Source organism: Triplophysa dalaica, chromosome 5 (genome assembly GCF_015846415.1).
Source record: "Triplophysa dalaica isolate WHDGS20190420 chromosome 5, ASM1584641v1, whole genome shotgun sequence".
NCBI lineage: Eukaryota > Metazoa > Chordata > Actinopteri > Cypriniformes > Nemacheilidae > Triplophysa > Triplophysa dalaica.
This window is the reverse complement of record NC_079546.1, coordinates 6338199-6355186: the sequence shown is the minus strand read 5'-3', so window position 1 is coordinate 6355186 and position 16988 is coordinate 6338199.

The following is a 16988-nucleotide window of genomic DNA, read 5'->3' as shown; positions in this document are numbered from 1 at the left end:
AGGAGGGCCAGAGAGAGAGAGAGCAGGCAGGAGTAGAGAGGAGGGCAGAGAGAGAGAGCAGGCAGGAGTAGAGAGGAGGGCGAGCAGGTGAAAAGAGGAGGCACAAATCTCTTCTCTCGGGCCCTGCTCTCTCTCTGGCCATCCTCTCTACTCCTGCCTGCTCTCTGGCCATCCTCTCTACTCCTGCCTGCTCTCTCTGGCCATCCTCTCTACTCCTGCCTGCTCTCTCTGGCCCTCCTCTCTACTCCTGCCTGATCTCTCTCTGGCCCTCCTCTCTACTCCTGCCTGCTCTCTGGCCATCCTCTCTACTCTGGCCCTCCTCTCTACTCCTGCCTGATCTCTCTCTGGCCCTCCTGCCTGCTCTCTCTGGCCCTCCTCTCTACTCTGGCCCTCCTCTCTACTCTGGCCCTCCTCTCTACTCTGGCCCTCCTCTCTACTCTGGCCCTCCTCTCTACTCTGGCCCTCCTCTCTACTCTGGCCCTCCTCTCTACTCTGGCCCTCCTCTCTACTCCTGCCTGATCTCTCTCTCGCCCTCCTCTCTACTCCTGCCTGCTATCTCGGGCCCTCCTCTCTACTCCTGCCTGCTCTCTCGGGCCCTCCTCTCTTCGCTCGCCTGCTCTCTCTGGCCCTCCTCTCTTCGCCTGCCTGCTCTCTCGGGCCCTCCTATCTTCGCCTGCCTGCTCTCTCGGGCCCTCCTATCTTCGCCTGCCTGCTCTCTCGGGCCCTCCTATCTTCGCCTGCCTGCTCTCTCGGGCCCTCCTATCTTCGCCTGCCTGCTCTCTCTCGGGCCCTCCTCTCTACTCCTGCTCTCTCTCGGGCCCTCCTCTCTACTCCTGCCTGCTCTCTCTCTGGCCCTCCTCTCTACTCCTGCTCTCTCTCGGGCCCTCCTCTCTACTCCTGCTCTCTCTCGGGCCCTCCTCTCTACTCCTGCTCTCTACTCCTGCTCTCTCTCTGGCCCTCCTCTCTACTCTTGCCTGCTCTCTCGGGCCCTCCTCTCTACGCCTGCTCTCTCGGGCCCTCCTCTCTACGCCTGCTCTCTCGGGCCCTCCTCTCTACGCCAGCCTGCTCTCTCTGGGGCCCTCCTCTCTACGCCAGCCTGCTCTCTCTCTCGGGACCTCCTCTCTACTCTTGCTGGCTCTCTTCTGGGCACTCCCCTCACTACTGTCTTCCTGGCACTTCCCTAACTACTCACACCTACCCACCACTAGCCCCTCCCCTAACTACTCACACCTACCACTAGCTACTTACCAATCCAACACTATCTGCTCGCTCCACTCCCAAGGCTTCATGCAAGCTCCTCCCGATCTCTCACCATTCAGATGCAGGTCAACACCTGGGCTTGAACCATAGACCTCTTGATCTAGGGGTAATGTTCCTTACCACTGAGCCACTGGACACTGCACATTTGTGTCGCTTCTCCTGGCGTGTATATCTTCTTCACCACAACTTGGATCGCATAAGGAACATGAAATAGTACACACCATCATAGATGCAGGATTTGAACCCTGACACTCTTGCTCCAGTGACAGTGCTCAAGTCCTCTGAGCCACAAGGTCCTATACGTTTGTGGTGCTTCTCCTGACATGTACATCTTTTTCAGAATTGATTGGATCGCATAAGGAGCATGAAACAGTTCAAACACTCATGGATGCTGGACTTGAACCCTGAACCTTATGGTCCAGTGACAGTGCTCAAGTCCTTTGAGCCACCAGGTCCCAGACGTTTGAGTTGCTTCTCCTGGCGTGTACATCTTATTTACGATCAATTGAATCGCATAAGGTACATGAAACAGTACACACACTCACGGATGCCGGATTTGAACCATGAACATCTTGGTCCAGTGACAGTGCTCAAATCCTCTGAGCCACCAGGCCCGACATATTTGTTACAATTCTCCTGGCGTGTAAATCTTATGTAAAATCAATTGAGTCGCATAAGGTACACGAAACAGTACACACACTCATGAATGCTGAACATGAATGCTGGACTTGAACCCTGAACCTCTTGGTCCAGTGACAGTGCTCAAATCCTCTGAGCCACCAGGTACCACACATTTGTGTCTCTTCTCCTGGCATGTACATCTACTTTACGACTACTTGGATCGCATAAGGAACGTGAAATAGTACACACCCTCATGAATGATGGATTCGAACCATGAACCTCTTGATCCAGTGACAGTGCTCAAGTCCTTTGACCCACCAGGTCCCACACATTTGAGTTGCTTCTCCTGGCGTGTACATCTTATTTGCGATCAATTGAGTCGCATAAGGTACACGAAACAGTATACACACTCACGGATGGTGGATTTGAACCATGAACATCTTGATTCAGTTACAGTGCTCAAGTCCTCTGAGCCACGAGGTACCACGAAGTTGTGTCGCTTCTCCTGGGGTGTACATCTTTTTTACGATTACTTGGATCGCATAAAGAACGTGAAACAGTACACACACTCATGAATGCTGGACTTGAACACTGAACCTCTTGGTCCAGTGACAGTGCTCAAATCCTCTGAGCCACCAGGTACCACACATGTGTGTCGCTCCTCCTGGCATGTACATCTACTTTACGCTTACTTGGATTGCATAAGGAACGTGAAATAGTACACACCCTCATGAATGCCGGATTCGAACCATGAACCTCTTGATCCATTGACAGTGCTCAAGTCCTTTGAGCCACCAGGTCCCAAACATTTGAGTTGCTTCTCCTGGCGTGTACATCTTATTTGCGATCAATTGAGTCGCATAAGGTACACGAAACAGTATACACACTCACGGATGCTGGATTTGAACCATGAACATCTTGATTCAGTTACAGTGCTCAAGTCCTCTGAGCCACCAGGTTGTGTCGCTTCTCCAGGGGTGTACATCTTTTTTACGATTACTTGGATTGCATAAAGAACGTGAAAAAGTACACAAATTCATGGATGCTGGATTTGAACACTGATCCTCTTGGTCCAGTGACAGTGCTAAAGTCCTCAGAGCCACCAGGTCCCACACATTTGTGATGCTTCTCCTGGCGTGTTCATCTTCTTTACAACTAATTGGATCGCATAAGGAATGTGAAATAGTACACACACACTCATGGATGCTGGACTTGAACCCTGAACCTTTTGGTCCAGTGACAGTGCTCGAGTCGTCTGAGCCATCAGGTACCACGAAGTTGTGTCGCTTCTCCTGGCGTGTACATCTTTTTTACGATTACTTGGATCGCATAAGGAACGTGAAATAATACACACACTCATGGATGCTGGATTTGAACCCTGGTCCTCTTTGTCCAGTGATAGTGCTCAAGTCCTCTGAGCTACCAGGTCCCAAAAATTTGTGTTGCTTCTCCTGGGTTGTGTACATCTTCTTTACAACTAATTAGATTGCATAAGGAACGTGAAACAGTACACACACTCATGGATGCTGGACTTGAACTCTGAACCTCTTGGTCCAGTGACAGTGTTCAAGTCTTCTGAGCCACCAGGTCCCACACATTTGTGTCACTTCTGCTGACGTGTGTATCTTCTTTGCGGTTAATTGGATCGCATAAGTAACATGAGACCGTACACAGCTTAATGGATGATGGATTTGAACCTCTTGGTCCAGTGACAGTGTTCAAATTCTGTGATCCACCAAGTCCCACAAATTTGTGTCGCTTCTCCTGGCGTGTACATCTTGTTTACGAGTAATTGGATCGCATAATGAACGTGAAACAGTACACACACTCATGAATGCTGGACTTGAACACTGAACCTTTTGGTCCAGTGACAGTGCTCGAGTCGTCTGAGCCACCAGGTACCACGAAGTTGTGTCGCTTCTCCTGGCGTGTACATCTTTTTTACGATTACTTGAATTGCATAAGTAACATGAAATAGTACACACCCTCATTGATGCTGGACTTGAACACTGACCCTCTTGGTCCGGTGACAGTGTTCAAGTCTTCTGAGCCACCAGGAGCCACACATTTGTGTCACTTCTGCTGACGTGTGTATCTTCTTTACGGTTAATTGGATCGCATAAGTAACATGAGGCCGTACACAGCTTAATGGATGATGGATTTGAACCTCTTGGTCCAGTGACAGTGTTCAAATTCTCTGAGCCACCAAGTCCCACAAATTTGTGTCGCTTCTCCTGGTGTGTACATCTTGTTTACGAGTAATTGGATCGCATAATGAACGTGAAACAGTATACACACTCACGGATGCTGGATTTGAACCATGAACATCTTGAATCAGTTACAGTGCTCAAGTCCTCTGAGCCACCAGGTTGTGTCGCTTCTCCTGGGGTGTACATCTTTTTTACGATGACTTGGATCGCATAAAGAACGTGAAAAGGTACACACACACTCATGAATGCTGGACTTGAACACTGAACCTCTTGGTCCAGTGACAGTGCTCAAATCCTCTGAGCCACCAGGTACCACACATGTGTATTGCTTCTCCTGGCGTGTACATCTTCTTTACAACTAATTGGATCGCATAAGGAATGTGAAATAGTACACACACACTCATGGATGCTGGACTTGAACCCTGAACCTTTTGGTCCAGTGACAGTGCTCGAGTCGTCTGAGCCATCAGGTACCACGAAGTTGTGTCGCTTCTCCTGGCGTGTACATCTTTTTTACGATTACTTGGATTGCATAAGGAACGTGAAATAATACACACACTCATGGATGCTGGATTTGAACCCTGGTCCTCTTTGTCCAGTGATAGTGCTCAAGTCCTCTGAGCTACCAGGTCCCAAAAATTTGTGTTGCTTCTCCTGGGTTGTGTACATCTTCTTTACAACTAATTAGATTGCATAAGGAACGTGAAACAGTACACACACTCATGGATGCTGGACTTGAACTCTGAACCTCTTGGTCCAGTGACAGTGTTCAAGTCTTCTGAGCCACCAGGTCCCACACATTTGTGTCACTTCTGCTGACGTGTGTATCTTCTTTACGGTTAATTGGATCGCATAAGTAACATGAGACCGTACACAGCTTAATGGATGATGGATTTGAACCTCTTGGTCCAGTGACAGTGTTCAAATTCTGTGATCCACCAAGTCCCACAAATTTGTGTCGCTTCTCCTGGCGTGTACATCTTGTTTACGAGTAATTGGATCGCATAATGAACGTGAAACAGTACACACACTCATGAATGCTGGACTTGAACACTGAACCTCTTGGTCCAGTGACAGTGCTCAAATCCTCTGAGCCGCCAGGTACCACACATGTGTATTGCTTCTCCTGGCGTGTACATCTTCTTTACAACTAATTGGATCGCATAAGGAATGTGAAATAGTACACACACACTCATGGATGCTGGACTTGAACCCTGAACCTTTTGGCCCAGTGACAGTGCTCGAGTCGTCTGAGCCACCAGGTACCACGAAGTTGTGTCGCTTCTCCTGGCGTGTACATCTTTTTTACGATTACTTGGATCGCATAAGGAACGTGAAATAATACACACACTCATGGATGCTGGATTTGAACCCTGGTCCTCTTTGTCCAGTGATAGTGCTCAAGTCCTCTGAGCTACCAGGTCCCACAAATTTGTGTTGCTTCTCCTGGCGTGTACATCTTCTCTACTACTAATTGTATCGCATTAGGAACGTGAAACAGTACACACACTCATGGCTGCTGGACTTTAACCATGAACATTTTGATTCAGTGCCAGTGCTCAAGTCCTCTGAGCCACCAGGTCCCACACATTTGTATTGCTTCACCTGGCATGTACATTTTTTTACAACTACCTGGATTGCATAAGTAACATGAAATACTACACACCCTCATTGATGCTGGACTTGAACACTGACCCTCTTTGTCCAGTGACAGTGTTCAAGTCTTCTGAGCCACCAGGAGCCACACATTTGTGTCACTTCTGCTGACGTGTGTATCCTCTTTACGGTAAATTGGATCGCATAAGTAACATGAGACAGTACACAACCTCATGGATGCTGGACTTGAACACTGAACCTCTTGGACCAGTGACAGTGTACAAGTCTTCTGAGCCACCAGGAGCCACACATTTGTGTCACTTCTGCTGACGTGTGTATCCTCTTTACGGTAAATTGGATCGCATAAGTAACATGAGACAGTACACAACCTCATGGATGCTGGACTTGAACACTGAACCTCTTGGACCAGTGACAGTGTTCAAGTCTTCTGAGCCACCAGGTCCCAAACATTTGTGTCACTTCTGCTGACGTGTGTATCTTCTTTACGGTTAATTGGATCGCATAAGTAACATGAGACCGTACACAGCTTAATGGATGATGGATTTGAACCTCTTGGTCCAGTGACAGTGTTCAAATTCTCTGAGCCACCAAGTCCCACAAATTTGTGTCGCTTCTCCTGGCGTGTACATCTTGTTTACGAGTAATTGGATCGCATAATGAACGTGAAACAGTATACACACTCACGGATGCTGGATTTGAACCATGAACATCTTGATTCAGTTACAGTGCTCAAGTCCTCTGAGCCACCAGGTTGTGTCGCTTCTCCTGAGGTGTACATCTTTTTTACGATTACTTGGATCGCATAAAGAACATGAAAAAGTACACACGCTCATGAATGCTGGACTTGAACAATGAACCTCTTGGTCCAGTGACAGTGCTCAAATCCTCTGAACCACCAGGTACCACACATGTGTATTGCTTCTCCTGGCGTGTACATCTTCTTTACAACTAATTGGATCGCATAAGGAATGTGAAATAGTACACACACACTCATGGATGCTGGACTTGAACCCTGAACCTTTTGGTCCAGTGACAGCGCTCGAGTCATCTGAGCCACCAGGTACCACGAAGTTGTGTCGCTTCTCCTGGCGTGTACATCTTTTTTACGATTACTTGGATCGCATAAGGAACGTGAAATAATACACACACTCATGGATGCTGGATTTGAACCCTGGTCCTCTTGGTCCAGTGATAGTGCTCAAGTCCTCTGAGCTACCAGGTCCCACAAATTTGTGTTGCTTCTCCTGGCGTGTACATCTTCTCTACTACTAATTGTATCGCATTAGGAACGTGAAACAGTACACACACTCATGGATGCTGGACTTTAACCATGAACATTTTGATTCAGTGACAGTGCTCAAGTCCTCTGAGCCACCAGGTCCCACACATTTGTGTCGCTTCACCAGGCTTGTACATCTTTACTATGACTAATTGGATCGCATAAAGAACGTGAAACAGTAAACACCCTCATGGATGCTGGACTTGAAGCCTGAACCTCTTGGTCCAGTGACAGTGCTCAAGTCCTCTGAGCAATCAGGCCGCACACATTTGTTACACTTCTCCTGGCGTGTACATCTTCTTTACGACTAATTGGATCGCATAAGGACATGAAACAGTACACACACTCATGAATGCTGGACTTGAACCCTGAACCTTTTGGTCGAGTGACAGAGCTCAAGTCCTCTGAGCCACCAGGTACCACACATTTGTATCGCTTCTCCTGGCATGTACATCTACTTTACGATTACTTGGATCGCATAAGGAACTTTAAATAGTACACACTGTCATGCATGCTGGATATGAACCCTGAACCTCTTGGTCCAGTGACAGTGCTCAAGTCCTCTGAGCAACCAGGCCGCACACATTTGTTACGCTTCTCCTGGTTTCTACATCTTCTTTACGACTAATTGGATCGCATAAAGACATGAAATAGTACACACACTCATGAATGCTGGACTTGAACCCTGAACCTCTTGGTCCAGTGACAGTGCTCAAATCCTCTGAGCCACCAGGTACCACAAATTTGTGTCACTTCTTGTGTGTCCATCTTTTTTAAAAGTCGATGGAGTCAAACCAGGACTATCACATAGAACGAGCAAGAGTTCTACGCTTGAGCCACTAACCCTGTAGTGGTTCCTCACAAGTTTTGTGGGAGGGGTTTTCTGTTTTGTAAAAGCAAAACAAGGAAAAAGTTGGGATTGATTAAGGACTTTTAAATACAAAGCACGAGAGTTCAAACCCTGAGCCGTCAACATGATGAGCGCTTCCACAATTTTTGGGGGATAATATTTTTGTCTTATGATTAAAGTTCTTTAAAAGTCTGTGGACTTGGATCAGGACGTTCACGTAGAGTGACCGAGAGTTCTACGCCTGAGCCACTAACCTTGAAGTGGTTCCTCACAGGTTTTTTAGGGGGGGGTTTGTTTTTGTAAAATCATAACATGGAAAAGTTGGGATTTAACAAGGATTTTGAGATACAAAGCACAGTAGTAAAAAATTTAATTTGAACCATGACTTTACTTTCAAAGCACACTCATTCAACGCCTGAGCCATCAAGACGACGAGAGCTTCAACAATTTTGAGGGACTTTTTTGGGTGAGATTCTTTGCCTTGACGGATTTGAACCAGCATTTTCACAAATAACGAGCTAGAGTTCTAGCCCTGATTCACTGATTGTAGTGATTTCTTGCTGGTTTTCTGTGGGAATTTTGTGTTGTACACAATCAAAACAAGGTCATTTTTTTAAAGAGTTTGAGTCAGGACTCTTTCATATAAAGCACAAGCACTCAACCCCTGAGCCATCGAGACAAAAAGTGTTTGAGTATTTAGTTTGGGTGAGATTGTTTGTCTTATGACTAAAGCACCTTCAAAAGTGATGGATTTAAATCAGGACTTTCACACAGAACAAATGACAGTTCTAACCCTGAGCCACAGATGAAATTATTTGATGTAGTGTTTTGTGTTGGTTCTGTCTTTCAAATTATTAAAGAACCTTAAAGTACTGATTTTTAATGGAGGTTCTTTCTTTTATGACTAAAAATGCTTAAACAACACAAGACTCGCACATATATTTCAGACGGGTTCAATCCCTGAGCTTTTGCGGTTGGACTTTTGCATTATGTGTTTTGCTGATTTAGTTTTGAATGAGGTTCTTATAAATTTAGAAACTTCGGAATTGTGGGATTTAAACCGAGACTTTTATGTCTGAAGTACAAGAGTTCAAATCCTAAGCCACAGAAAAAAAAGCAGTGGGGTTATTTGTTTTCTGGTTTTGATTTGGTTCTATACTGAAATTAAACCCACAGTCTAAGCATCTATACATCTATGTATTCTATAATCCCTATGGCTCCGTGGTACATCCACTGCAACTGGACTCAAGTCCTATTTGCTGGCACTCAAGTGCTCATCGCATGTTCTTTGGTTCCATTTTTTCAAGTTACAGTACTCTGTAGGATTTACATACATAAAAACAATCACACAAAATATAAATATAGTATTTATTGTTAAATACGCATTATATTAGTAAAATCTTAAAACACATTTTTATTTAACCTTTAATTTGAGATTGATGACAGCATTGTGATGTTTTTCCACCAGAGGGTGCTCACATTCCGTTTTTGCATGTTATATGAATAACAATAGTTAATGTACAAATAAACACAATCGTAAAATTACAAGTAATTATTTCCAGTAATATTAGTGAATAAAATAAAAGTATAAACACACTGCAAAAAGTATATATTCCTTAATGTGTTTAAATGAGCGTTTGTTATTTTCCAGTATATAAAAATCATTCATTCAAGATTTTTTTAAAACACATTCTATGAAGGCAGATTTATCAAAGTAAGGTGGTCAGTTTAGCTGTCAATGTTGTAGAAGGAAGTTTGTAAAAACACAAGCTCTCATTCATAAGAAACGTAAATAACCTCACAGTCTCTACACTCTTTAAATGAGTGCACGACTGTGTCTCTATTTCACTTGCTCCCAGAAATGCTTTAGCTCCATCTCACATTCTTCATCTTTGTCATAAAAAATGATGCTGGGTTGTAATATTCCTTTCCCGTTCATGTCATAGCATTCTAACAATTTCATCAGTTACGTCTTAAGGTAACACTGAATCCAGACTTCTGAGAAAGCGGTGGTTTTGTGTGCCCTGAAAGTATGTAGGTTGCCATTTAAACCGGTAAGATTGTGGTGTGTTGTTTGTACCTTGCTGTCAGCTATGGTAAACAATTGATGGGCAACCACAATCTTCATTGAGTTCTGGACCTTAAATTGTTTAGAGCTGACAAACAATGATGTCTATCTGGTTTTCACAAGAACGTCAATGCTGACACTGGATCTCTTCTGCTTTATAAAAACCCAAGCTTGCCTGAAAAAGAATATTGACGAAAAAGTTAACCAATTATTTCACTGGAAATTATAAATTATGATAAAAACCCTGGACACAATGCAAAACATCATCCACATATGTGTTCAGTGTCACAGTTCACAGGGCAAATATATTGATCTGTGGAAACCACCAGCTAAATTATCTGCAAGCGACAAAGGCAATAGGGATCAAAAGCAAACGTTGGAGGCAATGTTTCCATTGATTTAACATGTACAATGAAGGCAGAAAGAAACTCGGCCAACTGAAATAAACATACAATCAATTCAGCACATGTTTATAGCGCCAAAGTTTTTTCTCAGTTACATTCCTGCAATTTCTTGGTGCTGTTTGCATGTATCATCAGCAATCATGCCGTTTTTTTAAAACATGTTTACCGCACAAAAGCGTCTAGGTGTTTTCCAATGGGAATTTTTACTGGATGTCTTGAAATTAAAGGCCGCTTTAAAGACTATTGTGTGCTCAGCTATGATGAGGAGTTATGTGGTTGTCATGGTGATGGAAAGCTTGTTACTTTTAATGGCCAGAGCCTTAAGCAATGGCACTAACAAACTGCCAGACTCAGCACACCGCTCTGTGTGAGGCATACAGCAATGAATGCACCATACACACACACACTTCCATAGATGGGCACAAATAGTCCTTCAACCTTCACCTGGCGGTGTGCCCTCTTGTGGTCTTGGTAAGTAATTACATTTTCACAACATTTATGAAGAGATTCATTCATCCCTGTAGTTCAGCATCAGATCCTGTATTCAACTGTAATTGCGCGAGTGGGACGCTGCCATTTGGCCCGGTGGGAGATTCAGGGGTTAGAAAATCAAGGGTTGGCAAGAAAGCAGCAGCTGGAAGACTAACTGATTTAGGGAATATTAATTGTCTCTCAGCTCCCATCAGTTCCGAGCAAAATACACTTCCATCCATCAACGACAATAAAAGATACCCAGAATGCCAAGCAAATGTAAGCCACCTCTCTTCCACTGTCAGTGTTTTGGACTTACCTTGATTTGTTTTCCAAAAAGGACGTGTTACTGGTTTAATAGTTTTGTAGTTTGAACACATACAGTTTTTACCAGTGAGATTTAAGGACGAAGGAGTAGGAGTCTGGTTTGTTTGACTAGAATGTTGTGCTAGACCAACATTATATTTTAATTGAGGGACACGTCATTCTCGGCAAACGTGTTTCAGAACGTCTCAGAACGTGTGCTATGTTCCAAGTCCGCTAAAGCAATAGAATAGCATTGTGAAAGGGACCAACAAATAATGTTTTAAAATAATAAAGTAATATGTAGGTTCTCAAATACACACAGTGTTCTCTTTGTGATCCAGTGAATAAAGTAACAACACAACGGTGAGTAAATAATGACTTTTTTTTGGGGTAACCTATGCTCAACAATGACTCTTTATATCATATGATATTTCCTCTGCTATTGTGTCCATAGTCAAATTAAGAACTTTCAGCAATTAAGAATTTTAGCAATGATGATAAATAGGCTGCCGATTCACATTCAGCCCTGTTTCAGCATTTAAAAAAAACACCTTAAACCCATGCATACATTTTTTAACACTACAGAACAAATTCTTTGAATGTCTGCTTTACTCTTGAATGGGCGGTTTAGTAAGCCCAATCAAAACATTTCGTACCAACACAATGGATCATGAGAAGTTCCTGACCTGATGTGCCTTCTGCAGGAATCAGAAATGGGTCCAATACACTTGTTGCTGCAGTATAAGATATTTTGAAGAATGTTGTTAACTGGCACCCATTCACTTGCACTGGTTTTGTGTCCATCTGTGCCGGCGCTGTTCAGTTACCAACTTTCTTCAAAATATCTTCATTTCTGTTCTCTAGAAGAAAGTCGTCCAGGTTTGAAATGACAAGAGGGTCAGTGAATGATGACAGAATGTTCATTTTTGGGTGATTTTTGGATCCCTTTACCAACCAAAATAGGCAAATACAATAGCCAGCCAGGGAATCTCTTAAATGTTTTCCAATCATATTCTCAGCCGCAGAAATTCTTCAAGTATAAAACTTGAAATGTATATCTGTAAACTAGTGGTGGGCCGTTAACGGCGTTAACGCAGTGAGACTATTATCGCGCGTTAAAAAAAATTGTCGCCGTTAATCTATTCTCAAAGTTGGGTTGGCAGCTGGGACTATACTACGCAAGCTATGATGACTTTCACCTTGATATTTTAGCGCGGATGTATACCAGCTTAACTGCACTGTACGGGGCGAGAACGAGATTTTTCAACTCGCGTGATTCGCGTCATTCGCGGAAGCAGAAGCCGCCTCATCATCTCATAATCAGGGCTTCATTCGCGCGATTCGCGCAGCAAGTAGGTCTATTGGCTCTTTGCATTAACACATAAATCACTCGCGCTTGAGGCGCCATTCGCGTTTGGTCTGAACACAACATAACGTTACTGTGAAATTACCGCATCAAACGTGACGTGCTAACATGGATGCAGCTATGAAGCCGCCGGGTTTGCGTCAGGGAATATTAATTTTTAAGAAGCTTCCCAATAGAAACATCGACAAGACTAAGGTTGTTTGCACCTTGTGCAATGCGGAATTGGTTTAAAAAAAACACTTTCTCTCAACAGGTAGTGGTCTAGCTTTAGTTGAAACCAGTAACTTTGTATTGAGATCTAATGTATTATGGCTCCTGTATGACATATCGCTTGTTGCTCCCTCACTCTTTGTAAATCGCTTTGGATAAAAGCGTCTGCTAAATGACTAAATGTAAATGTACTGTAGGAGCTCTTCCAGTCTCAAGTACCACCTAAACGCAAAGCATCCCTTAGCTAATGCGGAAGTAAACACAAGTTCATCTTATTGAACATAATTTAATTTTCATCACCAATTATCATAGTAGAACAGCTTTCTCAAGCAGTTTGTGATGCATTTTGGAAACAGGAGATGAGCCCCTGGTCTAATGCGCCACCTGAATTGAGAAACCCGTTCTCAAAGACTTACTTTTAGTCATTATTTGGGTAGCACACATATTCTGAATGCCTTCGGCAGAATTCAAATGAGCCATTTTAATCTAGATTAATCTAGATTAATTTTGGAATTAATCTAGATTAATCTAGATTAAAAAAATTAATCTATGCCCACCACTACTGTAAACGCATATCTGGCCCACACATGAAGAATTTGGTTTCACTGCAGATGTATCAGCTGATAAGATGTGTCTTCACTGTGACTAGGCTTCTTTACCGCTAAAGAGATCACTCATCTGCTGCTATTGTTGAGCTGCTATCAGCTTTACGCTGTAATTCTCCTCTGAGTGGTTGCAGTCAATGTACCTCCATCTTCCCTTTGTTGCGGTCTCTCTGATTCTCACACAGCAAGTAAAGACTACAAATACGCTTTACTGAGTGTTCCAGAGAGAGACATAGCACAAGCAATTGAACAGCAACCATGATTTAATAAGGAACGTGTTAAATGTGTCATCTTTCCAAGTTTATGTCATCCAACATTAATATTGCATATACATGTATACATGTTAACACAGTCAATGCACAACCTGGGATGCAAAGATGCATGTCCTGAGAATGGATTTAGCTTTGAGTTAAAGAGTGGCAAAAATCCCACACAATGACAAAAAAGCTAAACATAAATCTTTGTTAGATCATGTTGCAGACGTGTACGAGGATGTTCATTTTATCGCTCGAGCTGGAAATGTCTCTGAATTGGATCAGGTGCTAACAGGTTGACACCAGGATAATTTAAAGCTCGTCTGGTCTAATTGAAGAGCAGTCATATAGACTAGATTTATAGGCTGTATTTTATGGCCAGATGATAACTTTCACTTACTGCACTTTGCCTCTGAATTAAAAGAGGTTTGGAGAGTGAAGAAAAAATACAACAGTTAGATTGAATCCTCATCTGTGAGGTCAATGGGTCTTATGTGGTCGACATCAAAACTGATGTCATGTTGTAGAAGGCTCTATATGAAAGTGTATTTTACTGTCGATACAGAGAAAAAGCAAAAATAAAAAATTGAGAAAAAGCTTGTGAACTTTTTTGGACACATGACCCACACATTCCACCTTAGGGAGCACATACCGTTAGGACCATCATAAAATGTTGACAGTATAGAGAGAGACCCGCATCAAAAAAAAAAAAAAAAAAAAAAAAATCACATTTCTTTCTTACTTTATTGAACTTTCTTCAGGGTTCAGTGGGATTATTTCTAAATGGGCTATTAAAGCATGTACCAATATTACCCAGGAACAACAGAAAGAGTTAATTCCAGTTTATCCTCATAGCGGGGCATGTTGTCACAATGGTACATGCCATTAAACACCCTGTTTTGGTGATTTTCAGCTTAATATAAATCCAAACTCAACTGACACAATACACAAAACAATAAAGAGAAACAAAAATATATACAGTTACCTACAGCAAATCAAAGAATTATTTCGGACAACAAAACATTAAAATATATATAACTGTGACAACATGCCCTGACTTGAAATTATGGTTCCAAGAACACATTTCAACCTTTGCTTAACACTTTTGCTTACTCCTAGCTTAATACATGCTGGTGAGGTTTTATTGTTATTTACTCATTTGGCAAGATACATCATAGCTTATTAATTTAAAGGTTTTACAAAAAAAAAAAAAAGAATTTGTGTATTTGATCACACATTGATAAATACATCCCTTATAGTTACTAAGATGTAATACAGAATTGTAACAACTTCCTAGAGTGACTAGCCCCAACCTCAACCTTTTTTATACCAACCGAACCTTGTTCTTTTAGTGGGACAGCACACAACAGAGTACGAAAAACAAAATAAATCATCTTTTTGACCTCAGTCCATGTAATAAAAAGCCTGGTCTTATTTAAGTTGCCAAAGCGGAAAAGTACCATAACAAAGTTTTCTCTTTCGCTGGAATGATGACGCCTGTCCGTTTCCCTGTTTGGCCACCATGGCGACTGTCCGAACAGAGGGAAAAATGGAATTACCCTCCATGAATAAGTTTATCTGGAGATTTAATTGAATCTCAGCTTAGGCCCTCACACAATGCGTCTTTAGCAGAGATGGTTATCTAATGGGATGTGGACCTCAAATGCTCATCGAGTTGTTTTACAGGGGAAAATCTTTCTATCTGATGTGAAACTGACAGATACGGCGGAGCTCTGAGGTCCCTCTAAATTCTATACTACAGATGTTTGTTACCACACACTACTTTAAAACAACAATAACATAACAGTAAGCTGCAAGATGAATGCCTGCTAGCACCAACTATAAAAGTATCATGGTATTCCCATGGACATTTCCGTTTTTTCTATTCTCTATTCTTTTTTCTATTTAATCTTCTTTGTGTATTTTAGCTTTTCTTTTCTTATCTTTTTCTAACAATAACATGACCACATGCGCCTTTTACTGCCAACTGTTCTGTTGTAAAGATTTTGCCAGATTACATATATTTACCTTTGTGTGAGGTAATGTACAGTCAACTGGTCATTATCTAAAAATAAACCCCTTCATGGGAATACAAGACTCCATCAGGTTTTATTTAGCAATAATGAACATCTGACTATACAGTAGGCTTTCCCTTGACACATTTAGCAATGTGATAAGTAGACTGAAGAACTCTTTATGAGGCTTAAACAAATTTAATATTAATCTTGTCTGAAATGATTTTCGACCTTGGTTCTCATATACCTGCAATTTGGCCCAACAGTGGTCATCACCTCCTCACTACACTGAGCCAAAGCACCAGCCATTACTTGAATACAAAATTGTATGTCCTATATCCACCCTGGATCAATGAATTGACTTTCTACACTCACAAAAGTAGAGAGCCTAAGAGAGGATCAAACGGTTCACATTCCCACGGCATCACCCGGGCGTTTAGCAGGACAGCACGGGATCCTGACACACAGGCATCTGCTCACACACCCAGAAACACAATCGGCCTGCGATCTCGTGACCAGGGGACTCGTTTGAAGCGGTACCGGCGGAGCTCAGACAACGATGAGATCTGTGTGAGAAAAGCTTGAAATGAGTCCCTGAGGAGAACAGCTGAGGAAAAGGGAATGCTTTGTACAGGAAAAACGGATATACTTGAAACGTAAAATGACACAGTACCATCCAAAGAAGGGATCAGGTTTTGTTGCTTATAAATATGCAGAGAGCGTCATAGGGCATTTATGGGTCTTATTGGTGTATGTGAGTGGGTGTGCTTGAGTTCAAATAAGTGTATGCTCATTGGCAACAAGACATGTTAGATAAGCTTTTGTGGATAGCTTTAAGCTCTGCTGTCTCATGTTTATTCACACAGAAAAGTGTTTCAAACTCAGAACAAATCGGAAAAAGTTTATGGTGCATAAAACTGCTTTCCATTAATACTTTTTTCTGATTGGAGTTTGATAGTCCCTGGTCACAACAGAAGAAAGAAAACCATGCACGTTTGGAAAAATGAGGAAATGATGTACAAGAATTTTCAATTTAGGGTGCACTGTCCCTTTAAGGTGAAAGGTTGCAAGTCTGCGTTAATTGCAGGGTACAAACTAACAGTACTCATTCTGAAATGTGAAAGAATAAAACCACATAATCTCTGATATTGCGTCAGGCAATTTCCTCTCGCAGATGCAAACATGCAAGGGCTTGAAACCGAAGTGCTTCAATGGTACATTCTCATAAAACCTCCCCACAAGCTAATGAGCTCTGCCCTCCTGTTTACGATCTGTGGCTGGACTGAAGTTCGTATGCAGTACACCAGAGACGCAAAACCCACAATTAAAGCTATACCTTTCAAATGGGTTTACGAACCGCAAGAAAACCAGGTGATCAACAACAGATGCGTTGAAAACAAATGACTATCCAAAACAAAACTAACCAAACTGAGATTTCCGTATCGGTAACGT